Source organism: Protopterus annectens, chromosome 9.part0, assembly GCF_019279795.1.
Source record: "Protopterus annectens isolate FY-2018-M chromosome 9.part0, PAN1.0, whole genome shotgun sequence".
Classification (NCBI taxonomy): domain Eukaryota; kingdom Metazoa; phylum Chordata; order Ceratodontiformes; family Protopteridae; genus Protopterus; species Protopterus annectens.
Genome location: NC_056743.1, coordinates 1,320,349,081 through 1,320,367,065, shown reverse-complemented (window position 1 = coordinate 1,320,367,065; position 17,985 = coordinate 1,320,349,081). Strand labels below are relative to the sequence as shown.

Genomic DNA, 17,985 nt, shown 5'->3' with positions numbered 1-17,985 from the left:
AAAACCTGTACTAAGGGGGGAAAAAAACGCCCCCTGAACCCCCTATCCCTACCCATGGATGTACATCACATGTATGAGATGGAAACACATGGCCAAACTGTGGACTAAGCACTCTGAACCCAGTACTGGCATAACCTGTCTGGTGGCATGAAATACTACCGTGACAGCAATACCAATCTGATGTGGACCTACACGGACAGCAATACAAGCATGGAAACACAACAGGTCAGTTGTGAAGCCTAAGGATAGCATCCTGCATGACTGGCAGACATCTCTGCAGCTGGCACACAGGCATACATTAGGCCTGCACACAGCACGCATAACACATAGCACACAAATCCTGTGTGTCAAACAAGCACAGTCTGTACAGCTATACAACACTACTGCCGCAGTTGTGTTAGGTACTGTTATTGTCCAGTACAGTGAGACAATGCTCACCAGGCTGGAAAAGGTGTAGGTCACAGTGAGATGCTCATGGGGCACTATGGTTCACCACATAACACAAACATACAAGTCAGTCAGATGCATGGACACATATGACTCAGTCATTGTCCATGCCACCACAGCTGATGTGGGATGTCCCTCACTGGGATACATGATAGGGAACATGGAAGGGATCACTGAGCAAGTGACACAGGCTGGTAGACCCCTGACCTTGGTTGGCATCAGACCCTCACCAGGGATTCTGACAAATTACTGAATGCTAATGACTTAGTGTAGCTACAAAACCCTAGCTGAATGGTTCTTAGCATACAGTCACTGCATTGCTATGGAATACTGTCTTACCACTCCCACAACAGGTGAAAACATGCAGCTCCTGTACATCAACAACATGTAGACTATATGCCCCAGACCAGGTGTGCATCCCTCACTACTAGGCTGATAGCATCTACATCTCACACTGTATATACACATCCCACATGCTGCACCTGCACAGAAGACCACGGTCATAATGTTACTCTGTGCAAATACCATGTATTCACATGTGGCAGGCATCACACATGGTAACTATTGAAGGTCACAGGTACATATGTGTATTTGGTACACACATACATCATGTGTGCATTGCCATAACTGGTTTAATCAATGTCATGCATTATTGTGAGTGACAACCCACACACATGGGCATTCTGTGTGTGCAAAACACACGTGGCATGTCTGTAATCAAAAGCCATACATAATTGTGATATCGTTTAGAAAGGGGTATGTGCATCCTGTGGTGTGTTTTCCCAGTTGCCAAAAGGGATGTTTCTTTCATACACACACACTTGCCACCTGCTGGATTCAAACCCCTACCTAACTATGTTATGACACTAGAGACGGACGCATTAGCAGAGCGTGCTATTCAGATTACTGGGAGGTTTCCTTTCCCCTGATATACTTATAGGGTGCTGACATCATCAGAGTTTAGAAAGTGGAATGATCATCCTGTGGTGTATTTTCCCAGTTGCCAAAAGGGATGTTTCTTTCATACACACTTACCCCCCTTCACACACACTTGCTGGATTCAAACCCCTACATAACTATGTTATGACACTAGAGACGGACGCATTAGCAGAGCACGCTATTCGGATTACTGGAAGGTTTCCTTTCCCCTTATATACTTATAGGGTGCTGACATCATCAGAGTTTAGAAAGTGGAATGATCATCCTGTGGTGTATTTTCCCAGTTGCCAAAAGGGATGCTTCTTTCATACACACTTACACACACACTTAACCCCCTTCACACACACTTGCCACCTGCTGGATTCAAACCCCTACCTAACTATGTTATGACACTAGAGACGGAAGCATTAGCAGAGCGCGCTATTCGGATTACTGTGAGGTTTCCTTTCCCCTGATATACTTATAGGGTGCTGACATCATCAGAGTTTAGAAAGTGGAATGATCATCCTGTGGTGTATTTTCCCAGTTGCCAAAAGGGATGGTTCTTTCATACACACTTACCCCCCTTCACACACACTTGCCACCTGCTGGATTCAAACCCCTACCTAACTATGTTATGACACTACAGACAGACGCATTAGCAGAGCACGCTATTTGGATTACTGAGAGATTCCTTTTCTCCGATATACTTATAGGGTGCTTACATGATCAGTGTCTAGAAAGGGGAATGAACATCCTCTGGTGTGTTTTCACAGTTGCTAGGAGTAACATTTGGACCAAGTGTGTGAGCATGCCCAGTTCAGCCTTCCCATGGCATGTTGTGTGAAAGATGTCTCATTTATCTAAGTGTGTGAGCATGCCCAGTGTGGGCTTTACATATGTTGAACTCTGCAGCCCATCACATTTGTGGATGAGTGTGACCTTCAACAAATACCTCCAGTTTATGGTTGTGTGTTCTGTGCCATGTTATGTAGTTACTGTCCGAATACTTTTTGTGTGAACAAAACAGGGAGTATACTGTGCCTGCAGGTTTTGCATGGGATACTTTGCACACAATTGTCAACATCCGTTCATACTGACCTAACACTGTAGCACTGTATAGTGTAGTGTTTCAGTACTTTCACTGTGGTGGTCAGTATCCTGGGCTTTAGTCCTATCACCGCTTTACATTTCCATAGTGTGCACAACAGCCTGGTTAGGGTCCAGTTGTGCACATCTGCACAAAGGCAGTGCCTCTACAGACCCTGGTAATTACTGCCCCATAAGCTTAACAAGTGTAGTCTGCAAATCTATGGAGAGGATCATAATTGAGCTCATAAACAAAGATATAGGGGACATGCAGACATTGTACCCATCCCATTTTGGCTTGGTCAGGGCAGATCATGCCTTTTGTACTGGGTTGACATCTTCAAATTGGTCACTTAGGCCATTGTTGGGGAAAGGCAGTCCATACAGCCTACCTTGGCCTTGCAAACACTTTCAACACAATACCCCACTCAGGTATTGTGGAAAACCCTAACAACTGAAATGTAAACCCATATGTCACAAGATGGGTTGCAAACTGGCTTAAGGACGGGACCCACAGGGTTAGAGTTGCTGGCACTATGTTAGACTCCAGGCTGGTCACAGGTGGTGTCACACAGGGCTCAGTCCTTGGCCCCATTGTTTTCATGTACTTCCCAGAAGTACAGGCCAACATGGGAGGACTTTGGCTGACAATGTTTGCAGATGACTGCACACTGGGCACCATGGTGGACAGTGCATCACACACGGATATCCTTCAGAAGGGACTCACAGTAACTGATAGCTGGTGCCAGGGCCATGGCCTGAAGTCAAAGTGCACAACATGTGTAGACATACCCTTCAGGAAAAGCAAGGTGACCCCAAGCTACCATATAGGTGGCAATCCTCTAAGCACAGAGGAGGTTATCATGGACCTGGGGACCCAGGTTGACAGTCGCCGTTCTTCTGAGACTTACATTGCTAAAGTGGCTAGAAAGACCTTCTACATTGCCCACCTGCTCAGGATGGGATTCACATCCAGATCTAGTGGGTCATTGTTCCTGTACTCTTCACTTATCAGACCGGTGATCGAGTCGAATGCCCTATTCTGGCTGTATGTCACCCAACATCTGCAGCAATTGCAGACACCCTGAATGTCCCCCACCTAAAGGATCAAGGAACCCCAACAGCTGTCATATGCTGCCAGATTGAAGACACTCCCACTCTATTCACTCACATACCGTCTGCTTAGAGGTGACATGTGCCTGACATGCGAGGCCATGTCCAAACAGGGATTAATGGACATGCTCCACCTCAGAATCGGCAGATCCACCTGAACCACTAGTGCAGGTGACTTACACCTTAGCAGGGTTGTATGTTGGACATGTTGGAGGGATGAAGTTATCACCCAGAGACTCCCTATGCTGTGTAATACAATCCCGGTCCATGTGAGGCAGAGCACCTTGCTGGCTGTGTTCAAGAGGTATCTTGACCTGTGGATGGAAGGTCATACGTTTAACCCGGGGATCGTCACGGTGTCACTGCTGGAGAGAGGCATGACACAATAATGGGCACAGTACTGTTTCCATATAAGGGGTGGTGTATGCCAATGAACTCTGTGCTAGGCTTATACCTGCCTTAGGAAGATAGCCTAGTATAAACCTATGTACCTATGAACCTATCTGACCATGTTGCATTATGTTCAGATGTGAACTACTTACAACAGCCTCATCCAACATCAGTAGTGTATTCCACAACATGGGTGTACATTGGCAAACACTACCGATGTGCCCTTGGCCATTTCTAATGCTAGTCGGAGAGTGTGTTTGTCCATCAACACATTGTAAGTGATGTTTGCCATGACATATGTCTTGTTTAGTATACTGTGCCTCTGTCTACCTGTGACATAACATTGATACCCAGGGTAAACCTCCCATCTCCCATGCACTCATTAGGATTCCTGTTGAGGGGACTCAACGAGTGTCTCTACGGACAACCTGTACTGGTAGTTTACTCATGTGTGGGGGTGGCTTCTGTGTTTTGGATAATGCAGTACAGCCTGTCCTATATATGTCAGTGCTGGGGTTCAGGTCCCTCATGTGCATAGCTCCCTGCCATTCAGATTGTACAAGGTGCAGCATGTGCATTGATTCCAGCTTGGACATAGCTTTCTACATCAGGCACAGCTTGCATCTGGGTGGACAGCATGGCAGTGTGTGGAGCTGCACTCTGTGTAATCAGACTACACATTACATGTGTTCCAGCTCTGTCATACTCCTAGTGAGGTACTGTTGTGGACTTTACAGGTGCTGGATGTGTCTGCATGAGGTACACCCCACAGGGGCTGTTGTGGTCATTTCTAATGCTGATGAAAGATAACTGCAGAACCACAATGACCTCCCCTTAGCTAGATGTCAGACAGCATGGACCATGCAATCACAAATAAAAACAGGACCCTCTCCGCAAAGGGAAAGTGTCCTGTCTGGTGGACCCCAGCCATAAACAGACTGTATGACAGATGACAGTTACTAATGCAAGACAGAGCTACATCTCCAAAAGGGAAGACAGCTGTGATCAGCACTAGTAGAAAGCTACATTATCTCATAAAGACATGCAAGGTCAACTTGGGGACATAAATCACCAAAGACAATGAAGGTAACCACACTGATTTCTTCAGTTATGTCAGACACCTGGTTGTGAACCCTCGGATATGCTCAGAGTTGGTACACAACAACATATATTCCAGTGACCTGACAGATATTGCCAACATTCCGGCGGACAGCTTCAGTGCGATTTACCCCCTCCCTCACCCCCAAAAGAAGATAGTTATCACTGCTGTATGTAACCTCACTGTCATCTTGGATGTCCATGTGAGAGCCACACTCAGCAAAGACAAGTACACAGCATCCATGGGACCTGCTGGTATCTCCAGTTGCATGCTATGTGAACTCCAGAAGGGGCTGGACCTGTTGATACAACTGCTATTTAACCTTAGTCTTGCTACAGGATATGTACCTGAACACTGGCGTACGGCAACAGTGGTCCCACTCCACAGAGGAGATGCCTCCACAGACCATGGCAACTACCACCACACAAGCTTAACCAGCCTTGTCTGCAAAGATATGGGAGAGTCATTATGGAGCTCTTACACAGACACATTACTGACCTACGGACCCTTGTTCCCACCTAGTTCAGCTTTGTACAGGGCAGATCCTGCCTTTGCACCTAGTTGACTACTATGAAACTGTCAGTAGGGCCATCGATGAGGGCTACGCAGTCCACACAGCCTACCTGCACTTGGCTAAGGCCTGTGACACAATACCACACTCAGGCATCATAGCCAAGCTCAACAGCTGACATATAACGCATATGTCGCAGGATAGGTTGCAAAATGGCTAAGAAACAGAACCCATAAAGTCAACATTGCAGGTGCCTTGTCAGATTCGAAGCCAGTCACAGGTGGTGTCCCACAAGGATGTGTCCTGGGACCCTTCTTAATTGGTATTTACTTTTCAGATGTGAAAGCAAACATAAGGGGGTTGTGGCTGACAAAGTTTGCAGATGACTGCAACCTAGGCACCATAGTGAATACATCAGCTGGCACACAAATACTACAGAATGCCGTCACAAAGGTGGATAGCTGGTGCCAGATACATGGCCTGAAACTGAATGCAACTGATGTGTATTCATCCCCTTTGGGAGGAACAAAGTACCCACAGATCAATACATAGACAGCAACCCACTGAGCACAGACAACAAATCAGACACCTGGGGACACATGTAGATAGTGACATCTCTTTTGACACCTCTGTTGCCAAAGTGGTTAGGAAGACTTTCTATCTTGCCCACCTTATCATGGAGGGTTTTCCATCAAGATCATAGGAGGTCATTGTTCCACTATCCTTCTCCCTTATCAGGCCCATGATTGAATACAAAGCCCCATATGGTATGTACCTCACCCAGCAATTGCAACAGCTGGAGACACCCCAAAGGTACCTACCATGAAGATCAGGGTTCTTCAACACATGTCATATGCTTCCAGACTAGAGGAAATCCAGCTTTGTTCAGTGTCATACAGCATACGTACAGGTGACCTATGCCTGACATACAAGACCATGTCCAATCAGGATTTGGTGGACATGCTCCACTGCAAGCAATCCAAATCCACCAGAGCCATGAGAGCTGAGGATTTGAACCTCAGCACATACATGTATAGGACATGCTGGAGGGACAGAGTCATAACTCAGAGGCATCTCACACTCTAGCAGAGTATCCCAGTCCATGTTTGACAGAGTCCCTCACTGACTCTCTTCAGGAGACATCTGGACAACTGCATTTGAGATGGAGGCACAGACTAGACAGAGGCACAGTCATGTTATTCAATTACGTAAGGGGGTCATACTGTGTCACTACTAAGTCAGAGGCACAATCTTCAGAATCTATTCTGTACACTTATTACCAGTATAAGGGGTGGCAATAGCCACATCACTATGGCTAGGCTTATACATGCACTAGGGCAGATAGGCTAGTAGTAGACTATGACACTATGAAACACCGTTGCATGTGTAGCTATTGTCAATCAAATACTATGATGTGGTTTGGGGCTTGATATCTCCCTGTATTCCAACATTGTTTTGTCTATTCCTTCTAGCATGTCTAGAGATCAGTTGCTAGTGTCCTCTCCTGCTCAGCTGGTGAACCTGGGAATATTGAGGCAATGTTACACTTGCCTCGTGTACACTGACAACCCTCTCCTTCTGCCATAAAACACACATACATGTGAGAGATGCAACTATATAGCCAAAGTGGAGGCTGAGCTCTCTCAACATAGGACTAGCAAGACCAGAGAGAAGGTGAAGGTAACCACACACACATCACAAATCCAGTCTCACATGGCACTATCACAACTTAAGATCATACACATAGACACACAGAGACACTCGGAGGCTGTGATCAGGATTCTACCGGAATGGCAGTGGCCACCACAGCAGACACTCACACAACTGCCTCCACAGGGCACAGCACATGCAACACATTGACCACAGAGTCGGTGTGCCAAACAGTCACAGCCCTTAAGGCCAAAAACAATGCCAGACACACTTGTCTATGGTTACTCCATAGTCAGACACACTGACGTCCGCTCACCAGATCGGGAATGGAGGAGGTCACAGTAAGCTGCCTATCGGGCACTGGAATCCACCACATAATGCAAGCACTCAGGTCACTCAACTGCAAGTACAGGTCTGACCCAGTCATTATCCATGCTGGTGTGAACGACCTGAGATGTACCTCCCTGGACTACATGGAAAGAGACATAGAGGATCCCTCTGATTATGTAGGCCAGGCAGGTATGACCCTGATCTTCAGCAGTATCCTACCTTCACCAAGTATGATGCCACATAAACAGAGACAAGATGATCAGCTGTATTATTTTGCTTAGACTATGGTGTCATTCAAAGGGGTCCAATGTCTGTCTGCCTGGGATGACATGCTGGACAGGCCACGGTGATTTGCAAGGGACGGCTTGCACCTGTCACCCCTGGGCTTCCGGATTTCGGATGATGCTCTTGCCACCCCCATTGTGCTTTTTTTATGCAAGATTCAGATTCTACACCTACCACCCTAGAACACAGTAAAGGAAGGACACTAAGGGTACTGCTGCTCAATGCCAGAGGTCTCAACCTCAAGCTGCACACACTCTATGCCCTTCTCAGTTTGTAGCACATTGATGTCTGTGCTGTGCCTGAAACCTGGTTCACAGCTTCTGACAGCACCCCGGCACTATCGGGTGTTACCTCATATCATGCATTCTGGCACCAGCATCCGGACAACACCAAGAAGGATGGTGGGTGTCCATATTCATCAAGGACACCCTCACCTCATTATTGGTGGCAACACACGATGCATCGGAGACCATCCAGGTGCCAGTGACCGTAGGCAAGACTGCTCTGCAGTTTGTAGCATGTTACATGCCACCCTCTCAAACTCAGGTACCTCACACAGCTATCCTGCAAACACTGAAGGGGATAAATGTATCTCCAAACACCATCCTACTGGGTGATTCCAACTATCCACATATAGACTGGGATCACTAATCATGCCACAACACTCTAACACAAAGGTTCCATGAGTTCATACACTGAAATGCCATGGAACAACTGGTCCCAATCCCCTCAAGTGGAGGCAACATACTAGAACTCATCATCACGAACATGGGGTCACACTGTTCAACACCAGAAGTATGCCCATCATTGGTGAGATCAGATCATGGACTACTCTCAGTGGGAGTCCACATCCCACCCACACCCCAGATGGAAAAACAAACAGTGAAGACCTTCTCAAATGCCGACTTCACATTTCTAAGGACTGGTGTGGTCTCTTTCAAGGCCCCCAAGCCAGCGGACACCATTACCCAAGCCACTGTATCACTTAGAAATGCCTTCTACCAGCACCTCCAGGACTGCATGGCTCAGGCAATCCCAAACAAAACAAAGACTCTTTGTACCACAGGCAAGCATCCAGTCTGGTGGACCCTAGCCATAAACAAGCTCTACAACACAAGGAAGGAGCTACTACAAGATAGAGCATAATCCGTAGGAGGGAAGACACCCCTGCTCATTGTGAGTAAAACACTGGGTTCCCCCATACAATCATCCGAGGCAAGTTTTGAGAGTAAACCCACTCAGGACTCAAGGGACAATCATGAGGCCTTTTTGCCTATGTTTGAAACCTGGGAGGGAACTCCCAGATATGCTCAGAATTAGTTCGGAATGATGTAGATATCACTGCACCTACAGACATTGCCAACATACTGGCTGACAGGTTCATTGCAGATTCCTCCCCCCAACTGGAGGGGTATCTACACCAGAGGATTGTAGCCCCCCAAACATCTCCAATGCTGGGGTGGGAACTGCTCTATCCAAGGCAGAAAACACTTTATCCATGGGACCAGATGGTGTCCCCAGTTGTGTGCTCCATGAACTCAATGAGTAATTACACCCGCAGTTAGGGCAGCTGTTTAATCTTAGCCTCACCTCAGGATATGTGCCCAAGGAGTGGCATACGGCAATGGTGGACCCACTTCACAAAGGAGGTGCCTCCACCAACCCCGGAAACTACCATCCCATCAGCTTGACAAGCCTGTTCTGCTAAGCTATGGAGAGGATCATAATGGGAATTATAAATGAAGACATAGGGAACTTGCAGACATTGGATACAATCCAGTTAGGCTATGTTAAGGGCAGATCATGCCTTTAATACTTGGTTGACTTTTTCAAAACAGTCACCCAGGCCATTGACATGGGCAAGGCAGTCCACACAGCCTACCTTGACCTGGCAAAGGCTTTCGGCACAATACCCCACTCAGGTATCATTGAAAACATCACCAGCTTAATTGTGAACCCATACATCACAGCATGGGTTGCAAACTAGCTAAGTGACGGAACACACAGGGTCAAAGTTGCTGGTGCCATGTCACACTCCAGAGCTGTCACAAGTGGTGTTCCACAGGGCTCAGTCCTGGGCCCACATTTGTTCAGCATCTACTTTTCAGAAGTACGAGCAAACACAGGAGGATTATGGCTGACAAAGTTTGACGATGACTGCAAACTGGGAAGCATAGTTGGAAACCCATCTGACACAGACATCCTTCAGAAGGGTCTCATAGACACGGATAACTGGTGCCACAGCCATGACCTTACATTAAACACTAAACAATGCATAGCCATACCCTTCAGGAAGAACAAGGTTACCACTACTTCCCATCTAGGTGGCAATCCTCTAAGCACAGAGGAGGTTATCAGGGACCTGGGCACCCAGGTTGACAGTAACCTTTTGTTTGACACTCACATTGCCAGGGTAGTTTGGAAGGCCTTCTACATTGGCCACCTCATCATGCAGGGATTCACATCTAGATCAAGGGAGGTCATTGTTCCCCGTACTCATCACTCATCAGACCAATGATTGCATACAATGCCCCATTCAGAATGTATCTGACCCAACACCCTGCAACTGGATGGGCCCACAAATTCCTCAACAGGAGGTGAAAGGGTCTCAAACATATTTCTTATGCTGCCCGACTGAAGGGATTCCAGCTGTATTCAGTCACTTACCGTCTGCTCAGAGGTGACCTGTGCCTGACATACAAGGCTATGTCCAACCCAGAATTATTGAACATGCTTCACCTCAAGACCTCTACATCCATCAGAACTACAAGGGCAGGAGACCTAAACCTCAACACAGATATTAATAGGATGTGCTGGAGGGACAGATTCATCACCCAGAGAGTCCCTATGCTGTGGAACAACATCCTGGTACATGTGAGGCTGAGCACCTCACTGGCTTCGCTCAAGTGAGATCTTGACCAATGGATGGGAGATTGCAGGTATACCCCAGGGATAACCTCAGTATCACTGCTTGACAGAGGCACAGCAAAATAATGGGCATATTATCCATCAACTTGAAGGGGTGGCAGAAGCCACAAAACTCTGGGCTAGGCTTATTAATGCCCTAGGGCAGATAGCCTAGTATGAACCTATGAACCTATGCACATAGGCCTGGGGCAGTTCCTGCTATTAGGACAGTGGTCTGCAGCAAGCTATATAGTAGTAGTCAGTTTTAGCCATTGGTGTTTGACCATGGCTATTCCATGTTGCTTCTTGTTGTGGTACAAACATGGGTGTGTGGTTATCCATGCTATTTATTGCTAGTCACCCTCATTTTGTATCTTGTTCCATGTTTTTGCACATGTACATCACTGTATGACGTGTGACCTGGTAGTGTCAGGGTGCTGATGTGGGCTTTGACCCTGTTTTCTATTACAGCACTGATATCTACATTCTCTATACTGTGTGTGTTTACACTGCACACATCTTGATGTTTATACTTCTGGCATTGGGTAGCATTACATCTAGGTTCCTATCCCTTGTGGTACCCATGAGGTGGGTTTGTGTTTTTGTGGTTTATGATTCTTGAGGGTGGATGTTAGTTGGGGTCCTCAGGTGTGCATGTGGTACATGATATTACATTACTTAACACATGGCATTCATGCCTCAGGTGGTGCTGCAGGGCCACCTCTGTCGGATACACATACTACACTCCCTGTACATGTTTGGCAGCAGGTTGTGTCATGTTAGGCATCCCTGTTACTGTATGAGTGAGTCAGAGCGGTATCAGTCCCAGTGATCCTACTGACCAAGCATATGTGCTATGTTGCCACTTTGCCAAGGCCAGGGCATACTGGGCACGCCTCCTTCTGCCTACTGGGACAAGGTCAGGTTGTTCCTCCTCCGAGTCACCCCTGCCTGTGGTGGCCTTGGCAATGGTGGGGATGTTTGGCCCAGCCCTGTGCTGGTCCTGCTGCAGCTGTTTCGCAGGATCATATTATGTAGCATAGCACATATCATGATCATTTGGGTACATGTAGTTGGTGTGTACTGCAAGGCTCCACCAGATGTGTCCAGACACCGGAACCGTGACTTGAGCAGCCCAAACACACGCTCTATGATATTACGTGTTTGTGCGTGTGCCTCATTATGGCGTTCCTGTTCAGGTGTGTGTGCATTTCTGATGGGTGTCATCAGCCACGCCTCAAGTGCATAACCTGCATCCCGCACTAGGTGTCCGTGTGGGAAGTCCCCATTGGCAAATGATTGGTACAGCTGCGTCAGATGCCAGATATGGGAATCGTGGTAGCTCCCAGGGCAGCCAGCACACACATTCATTATTATGCCCTGGGCATCACACATGACCTGGCAGTTGATGGAGGGGTATCCCTTGCGGTTAATGTAGGCTCTACCCCGCTCTCCTGCTGGTGGTTTGATGCGTATGTGCGTGCAGTCTATAGCACCCAGTACCTCAGGGTATTCCGCTATTTGCTGGAAGAGACGCATATTGCTGGCCAATACCTCACGGGCATTGGGGAAATATACATGATCACCGACATGTGCTGACATGGCATCCAGGAACTGGTGTAGTACCCTGGAGGCTGATGCCTGTGATATCCCCATCATATCGCCAGTTGGTCTCTGGAAGGTACCTGTTGCTAGTATTCTTAGGCCAACACATACCTTGGTTTCCACTGGGATGGGTTCCCCTCTGTTGGTTCTGTGTGTGAGGCGTGGCCTGCACAGCTCAACAATCTGCTGCAGGAGCTCTCTGTCCACTCTATAGCTCTACTATCTCCAGCTCATGTAACCCATGGTAGGTGACCCTGGGCCTGTATACTCTTCTCCTTCTCCTCACTCTGGGTTGTCTGTCAGCATCTGCATTGTCACCACCCTCAACAATTCGCCTATGCCTGATTATAATAGCTATGGCAGCCCCTAGCATTTCTGCTCTGAGTTCAGCTGTTTTCAGTTTTCAATTCTGATAGCTTAGTTTCTGGCAGTATCTGTTGTGAGAAACAGCCTGCACTGCTCTTTGCAGTGTTTTAAGTGCTGGGTTGGGCTTCTAGTCTGCCTGTGTAATTGCCTGCTTCTAATTGTTTCCACCAATTAACTCCAGTAGTATCTTCTGGCAGTTTCCCTGGATTTTAGTTGTTTCCTGTTTCCTTTCTCTTTCCTGAGGGGAGCAATGTGCACACCAGCTTAAACACGCCACAGTCAGTTAAACACGCGCACACATCCCTACACGGTGTTACACACGCGCAGACATCCTTACATGGTGTGAACTAGGCTCAATCATGCTAAAACGCAAGACACTGCCTTCCACACGCAGCACGCCAAGAAACCATTGTAAACGGTTTGCAACACGCCCCACATGTTGAACCTGCCTTACACGCTGCACGCCAAGATGCACGTATTTCAAGAAACTTTGAGTGTAGGGATAGCGTATACCCTCAATTTCTTGACTTTCCTAGTGCTCTGTTGGGACACACCTCCCTCCCTGATGTCTGTCTGTCATCTGTTACCTTACATTGCCCTCCAGTCTGGTACATTTATTGCTATCATTCCCCCCCATGATGTCACCTACCTCTTACTCTGTTCCTCCCCCGTCTCTAACTCTTACACTACTCAGACAGTGCTCATTACCTATGTGACAGTGTGATTCAGTATTGTAACCCTCATTTACATAGGATTGCCTAGTAATGACTAAACAGAGGCCATATTGTTTTTGGTCTGCAAGTCCCTCCATTGACATTCAATGTAATACATAAATCCCACAATTGTGGGCTTATAAGCTTCGGTTTTCAGTTTTAGGTAGCGCACCCCGTTTGCGCGGGTGTGCACTGCAGTTAAACCCAAAAATCCTGTGGAAAAAAAAAAGTTATATAACTTATTTTTGCAACAGTTTTTCATGCCAATGGCCACATATTTGGCCATTGGCATGCTTAATGCAACATATGCACCCTTAGAGCTAACATAGCTCCGTTTTTAATTTTGCAGAAATGTACTCAGTTGTCAGCTGAGTACATTTCTGCAGCTAACACGTCCGTTACACGGACTGGTTTCTGCTTCGTGGATCGCTCAGACACCTCATTTGCATATCTTTGAGCTGCAAATGAGGTATTGAGCATTTCCACGCCCAGTCCGTGTAAGAGACGTGTTAGCTGTCTCTTACACGGAGATTTGGGCTGTTCCTAAATCAGGAGGCTTACACGGAGGCTTACACTACTCTTGAACTCCGTGTAAGCCTTCCTGAATCTGGCCCTTTGTCTTGACCTTTTATGTTGTTGTAATTTGTGGAGCTTTTCTCCCCGGGCCTCCACTGAAAATGGACATATATCCAGCTGGACTAGCCCGGTTAACAAATGTAAAATAAAAATAAATATATATATACACACAGAAACCAAGGAGTAACAAGAACACAGAAACCATTCAGTAAAATCTCATTCACCGCAATACAGTTGAAACACTTGCTGTCCATATAGGGTCATGTGCATCTATCCCATGGCCCTCTACTCCAGGAGGTTTAAGGTATCACATAGTGAAAACTCTAGCTTTGCTGAGTTTTTTTTTTTTTTTGTAGTTTTTTTCTTCTGACACACACACACAAATATGTGTGTGATTATATCAAGCTTTTATGATTAAACTTCACAACTGTACTTTGAGGAAAGTTCCTAGTTTTTTTTAATTAAAAAGTCCATATTTCTCACAGTTCCACTTTAAAAAGGTCTAAAACAATAAGTGAGAAGGTCCCTGAAAAGCCAATCAGTAAAAAAACAAAATGAAAACTCCAGCAAAGCTAGAGCTTCCACTGAGTGACCTCCCAAACCTGTTGTATCAAAGGCACATGGGATACATGCAAATGATTCTTATGAACATCAGGTGTTCCAGCTAATTGGCAATTCTGAATGCCCATGACGTGTTTCGTCGTTTTAATGAACATTGGACAAAGGCCAATAAAGCCAAGCCCCACTAGCTTTGGACATGCATATTTCGGGGGTTGGCTTTACTGGCCTGAAATTGTCCATTAAAACGACGAAACAAGTCATTGCCATTCACTTTAAAAAGGTCTGTCACATATTTACTGTCAGAATTTTTAAGCTGTTCATGCACCAACTATTAATTCATAAAATCAACTTTTTATAACTATAAATTAGCCAGTTTAACTATCCAATGAGCTTCCTATATGAAGTTGTTAGCAGTATACGTGTTCCTGAACATTTCACTTTTCCCATTTATCCTACTTTCTGAAAAGTAGCGTTCACGAATAAGGAAAAGTATTACGTAGACAACGTGTCTGCACGCAAGTACGTTTTAACGTTCATCAATAGTCCGGTTTTACTGTATTACTATATACGTCAAGCATTGACGGAATTGAATGTAGAGCAATACGCATTTTTCTGAAGTAAATGAAGTTTTTGATTGTAATTACTGTCATTATTTATTAAACGTATTTCTCCACATTTCTTCAAACGTCACAAATTTTTGGAGGAATTAAAAGAACAGAGGTGAAATTTGAGTCAAATCGGATATAGGTGAAAAGTCCTACAGTCATGCACTAAATCATGTCTACAAGATAAAGAAACATTGTGCAAATCGCCTACACGGCCTTCCCACCGGATTGGTAGAAACTACGTTTATTTATTTATTTATTTTGGGGGGGGGGGGGGGGGGCTTATAGAGAGCCCCACCCCTTTTTCTGTCTGATCGTCTGGTTTATAGGATTTTGTACTTTGAAACCCATGGCTCAAGTAATTCTTGTTTTGTTCTGAGGATGGATGTAAGTGATGCTAGAACCGGTAAGTTGTGGTTGTAAACGATCGCTTAAATGTTGATGAAAGTATCATTATGTGCGTGAGATATCAGTATATTGGTCATTCTTCATGTTTCCAGAAATTGTTAATGTAGTTTGATGTGTTTTTTTTTTTTGAAAGGATATCTGTGTTCAGGCTTTAAAATGTTTTAGAATTTCCAGAGGTAGATGTGGCAGGTCAGGTTGTTAACATATAACACTTTCTCCAGAAAACGTAGACCTGCGTGCATTTTTAAATTGTCAGATGTGTTAGTAATGTTTAAATTTGTGTTGGACGACAGTGTAACGCCAAATTATTACTTATTTAGTCTCGTGTTTGGACCCCCCCCCCCAAAAAAAAAAAAAAAAAAACTTTTTCATTACTACGAACTTCGTGAAGTCTCTTGTAACTGTAATATTTGGCATTGGATGACTAATCCCGTGTGTTTCGTCACGTATCCTAAATTTAGGAGAAACCGAGTGCTTTTTGAGACTAAATCATAGCCCTCGCCATACCTCTAAGCTGTGCAGATTTTTGCCTTCTATTTTTGGTCTGTTAGAAAATTGTTGGTTTTCTGGCAACTAATAGAGGATTGAAGTCACTAAATAATAAACATTTTGAGTTTCAGACTGTAAATCCTTCAGAAAATGCATGTTAACAGCTTATTATTCTAGCAACTTTCTAAGTTTATAACAGCAGTATTTAAAATATGTCCCTATTTTGGTGCCTTTGTCTCCCCAGTTTTTTTTTTTTTGCTTTCTCTAGATTTCTGGGAGGTATATCCCGCACTGAAAAAGTAAAGGGCATTTGAGAGTTATTGGTCTTAAGACCTCAGAAGTATGCAAGCAACGTAACATAGAGTCGCACAGATATGTTAGGCTCGTTCATTATAGTAGTTGAGTAATATTTTTGATTTTTGACTGCAGTTCTTAAATAGTGTGGGAGAGGAGAGGATCGTTTTTTGTGACAGTTAAAACACCGGGTCTTGTTTGGTGGTATCATCGGAAGAATCCTTTCTTCCTCTGATATCTTGCATGTCTCTGACTATAACATAAAATGCTGTTTGTAAAGATTGGTATTTTATTGTTTGTACTGATTTAAGGAAGTTACATGCAAAAATTTCCATCAGTGACCTGTTAATGCACACACTCTGGGCTGAGATGCATGCCATTCGAAAATGATACAGTAGGATTAGATGATTACTGTATTTTGTTCCCTCATTTGTGATAAAGTAGTGATTCTGTGTGGTCAGAGTTTAGAGCAACTTGTGGTGATAGCTTTTGTTTGGGATAGCCTTGTGTCCCAAACAGTTTAATGGAATGTTCTGGCATGTGTCTTAAGTGCTTTAGAAGAGATGTTCTTGTGACCTCAAAGTACCCGAGCTGAAGCAACCCTGCCACACACCTCTAGCAATTACTTTATAGAATTTCTGCACTGCTAACATTGTTGCAAAGATGCAGGTAGATATTTTCAGGTCCCACACTAAGACTGTGAAAATATGCATCTTCAATTTATTAGGTGTAGTTTTCAGGGAGAATGATTGTTCTGCAATGCCCCCCCCAAGCTTTCTGTGGAAAGATAAGCTTCGTGTAGAATTGCATTTTAACCTGCTGCAAATGGTATTCAGTTGGCAGTGGCACATTGCATGGAATGCATTTTTTTTCTTGTATGGAAATCCTGGCTCTAGATTAGTTCTGATTTGCCTGTATTCTGGTAAGTAGGTAAAACGTACACTTACTTGAATTCACGGACAACACAGGAGGTTTTGCACAGACAAATCATCTCCAATTCACAAAATGCATTTGTTTGCTTTGGGAATCTGGCCTGTGTTTCTAAGATGTAAACCATTAGCAGACTTTAACCACTAGGCTTTGCACTTAGTAATTACTCGTTTCAGGTGAGCCCCATTACTGTCATCAGTTGGAAAAGTTTAGTTTGCTTTCTACATGATTGAAAATTGTGGCACAGAGCCAAGCATTTCTACAGTGATTATATGATAGCAGTTCTAGAACATCTTGGCAATTTAGTGGGCCAATGTGCCTGTCTGTGAAGACAGACTGCTTATGTAATTAACTGGAACAGATATGCAAGTGTGATGAGACATAGTATTTAAACATTTTTTATAATACTGCAAACTGTTGTAAACGTTTGGCATGCGCTGAGAAGGGCTAGCCTGTATGTGTACTTCACATTTATGATTAGCATGTTAGAATACAGGAGTAATTCTTAGTAAAGAAGGTGGCAAGAGTTACTTTAAGTAGTAGTCTGAAGGATACTAAAATGAGTTCTGCAACCTGTAGCAGGGTATCGAAAGATGTTGCTTGGGATGAAAAAGTCTAGTTGACTTCTTTATGAAAAAAAAAATGGAGGAAAAGTTTTTTTATGTGTTTTTTTTTTTTTTTTTTTTTTTTCTTATTGGT

At 44.9% G+C, this 17,985-nt stretch overlaps 1 protein-coding gene and 1 long non-coding RNA gene across 2 annotated transcripts in view; both read left to right on the top strand.

Moving 5' to 3' along the window:
• Window positions 1–17,985, top strand: part of VAMP8 (vesicle associated membrane protein 8) — a 509,048-nt gene that overhangs the window by 100,461 nt on the left and 390,602 nt on the right. The gene's annotated exons all lie outside the window — the stretch shown is intronic.
• Window positions 14,911–17,985, top strand: part of LOC122812045 — a 42,566-nt gene continuing 39,491 nt past the window's right edge. The window contains exon 1 of the long non-coding RNA XR_006366330.1: window positions 14,911–15,552. This is a non-coding gene — a long non-coding RNA (uncharacterized LOC122812045). The remainder of the gene's footprint in view (window positions 15,553–17,985) is intronic.